The sequence below is a fragment of the Wasmannia auropunctata genome, unplaced genomic scaffold (assembly GCF_000956235.1).
Source record: "Wasmannia auropunctata unplaced genomic scaffold, wasmannia.A_1.0 LD336085.1, whole genome shotgun sequence".
NCBI classification, from domain to species: domain Eukaryota; kingdom Metazoa; phylum Arthropoda; class Insecta; order Hymenoptera; family Formicidae; genus Wasmannia; species Wasmannia auropunctata.
Window position 1 is genome coordinate 3,209,451 of NW_012026805.1, and position 2,851 is coordinate 3,212,301.

At 37.9% G+C, this 2,851-nt stretch overlaps 1 pseudogene; it reads right to left on the minus strand.

Annotated features, from left to right (window-relative positions):
• Positions 1-603: 603 nt before the first annotated feature.
• LOC105448551 lies at positions 604-1,375 on the minus strand (annotated as a pseudogene).
• Between the last annotated feature and the right edge of the window lie 1,476 nt (positions 1,376-2,851).

Consider the following 2,851-nt stretch of genomic DNA (forward strand, 5'->3'; position numbering starts at 1 on the left):
TCACGAAATGTGAAACGTTTTGATGTCTCTTTTATTGACATCTTAACGTAAATTTTGTGTATTTATTGCGTACTATTACGTACAATATACGCGATCTCTATAATATAGTACAGCGCTACCAAAATATTCGAGGCCTACGGCGTGGTGGAAAATTTTTTATCCAATAGAGCTAGAACAAAAAACCAAAATTTTTTACAATTAGTAATGTGTTCTTAATGGCATGAACTAGAAGAAATGAAAAATAATAATTTTCCACAAAATGGCGGCGTTATAAAAAAAGAGTATCGTTTTTCGCCGAAATTTCTGTGCTTTCTCGTTGTAAATAAAAAAAACTATTTAAGTTATTATAAAATCATTAAAATTCCTAGTTCATGCCATAGCGATACTTAATTTAAACATGTGTATCAAATTTCAAGTCAATCGGATTATTAGTGTGGGAGTTTTCTATCACACCGACTTCAAAAACATGATTTCGAGAAAAACGCGTTTAAAGTTTGATAACATGTTTAAAGCAATATAACAATAAAAATTCAGTCTCTACTTTCAATCGGCTATCCCTGGGCCATACAAACATCCTTCCTGTTCTTCATAATACTGAAATTCTTAAGTTTTTTGCATCCTCCGTGCAGTTCGTACTTCCTTCGACGCTAAGGTCGTTTCGCGCTCCGCTGTCTGTAAGCGCGCTGTATCCTTTCTCTGTACGAAACATTTGGTGTTGTGGCCAATTTTTACTCCCATTAGATGGAGTATATGTAAAATTGTTTCGCTGTCCTGATTAAATAAACACGCACTCAAATACGCCGCAATGGAAACAATTTTAGCCCCGCTGTACATGGTTCTCGGAGCAATTTGCCATAGGACAACATTGTAACTTTCGTTATTGTTTTGCGTATATCCTCCAATACATTTTTTCAATAAATTTGTGTCAGTCAAGTCATCATAAATTGGTTTGATAGCTTTTTCAACATCTGAATGCAAAGTAGGTTTATGTACATAGCTGTCGAGCTCGTTTTTTGCTTTAGCGCGCTGCCAATCGCACCAAGAATCAGGAGCCCTCCGGACAAAAATGATGCTGTGGTTTTTGATCCGTAGAACATTTATGATAATACGTGGCCCAAATTTCTTTCCTCATTTTTTCTTCAGAGTCCTTATTACGCCGAATTGATAATCTGTAATACATCGTCAATTGTCCAATAAGTTTGTCTGTCAGCTTCCCAGTTTCTTTTCCTCCAAGTCCTTTCGTTTTTTTCTTTAAATTACGCAATCTTGTTCCCATTCGCTTTTCGACGTGGCCGACACATTCCTTTTTTTTCAACAATAACGTCTTCATACGGCTGACTATCACAAATTCCTTTGAACGTTTTTGAATCACCATCCCCAATATATGTTTTATACTTTACACCGTTTCTTCATTTTTTTTCTGATCTGCAAAACATTTCGACTATTCCATCGATCTCCATTTTACCTGCACTTCCACTATGATTCAAAAGGCACACGCCTTAATGTTCGTCAAGCCAATTTTCGTATTCCTCCGTCCCTTTTTTAGCCTCCCATATTTCGCAAGCTTTACAATACGCTGATTTTATAACGACGTCCAATATCTTCTTGCTGTAGTTTCCTACAAGTGATGTTATTCCATATGCAGAAGAAAAGCCACGCTTTTTCCATGTACCGTCACCAGATACAATCAGTTCGGATGGCGAATTTCCCACATTTTTATTCTTCTCAATTTGAACGGCATGTTTCATAACAACATCGAATAATGCCCGCGAAGCACAGTGTAAGTTGTTGACAGCAGCATAGTATATATTAGAAGATAAATTCGAGCACACGTCCATCACGCCACAAAATAAATTAATCCCTTGATGTCCCACTCCAAGTAGTCTCATTGCAAAAACAATTCGACGGTTTATCTCGTAGGCTTTATTGATCAAAGGCGATGAATCGATAAATGTATCTTTACATTCACACTGCAACACGAATCCGAGGCCCCGACCACTTGTTTCATTGAAAGTAACATCTTTCTTGCATTTTCGACAAATCACAAGTTTGCTAATCATGTTGAATACGACAAAAAAATTAATAATTCGGTACGTGTGCTGTGTATCGATCACGAATTCCTCATCTAATTTATCGTTCAGTTTCATAGCAGACGTACTTGTAAAACTGGTTTCAGTTTCGAATGTATGTCTGTTGCCGTGAAATTTACGTTTCCGACTAGTTGACGGACGTTCCCAATTTTCCTTGTTATGTTTCTTATCCATTTTATCGTGTGAAAAACCACGAGAAACTTTAATAAACCACGAGAAACGACAGCAAGACACGACTGCTTGTGCTCACGGGGAAAACTAACTCCTGCCCTTTGCACGTTTACATAGGATAGATTTGTAGGTTAGGGTTTCATTTCTATTGTGTTCACATACTAGAACATTCCAGGTATGAAAACACAATGAAACCGGTTGCGCAGCAAGGGATTTCGAAGACTATACGCGCTAATACCTCACGGCTCCAACTTAGGCGCGCTTTGTGCATCGCTCACTTTCATCGTAAATAACATTTTCGATCGGAATCTGACAAAAACCTTTTGAGATCTTATTCTACACACTTTAAAGTATCAATTTATGAAAAAAATATCGATTTTTTGACTATTCTAAATGGAAGAGAACCCTTAATCACTCACTCATTCTCTTCGACCACTTGTTTGCTCGCTCGTTCAATCATTTACACGCTCGCGCGGACACACGCGTGAACAAACTCACACACATGTGGCGGAGAGGGTTTGGAGTCAAAAAATATTGGGGGAGTGACGAACCTCAGAGTTCTGATCTGCGTCACACACACACACACACAC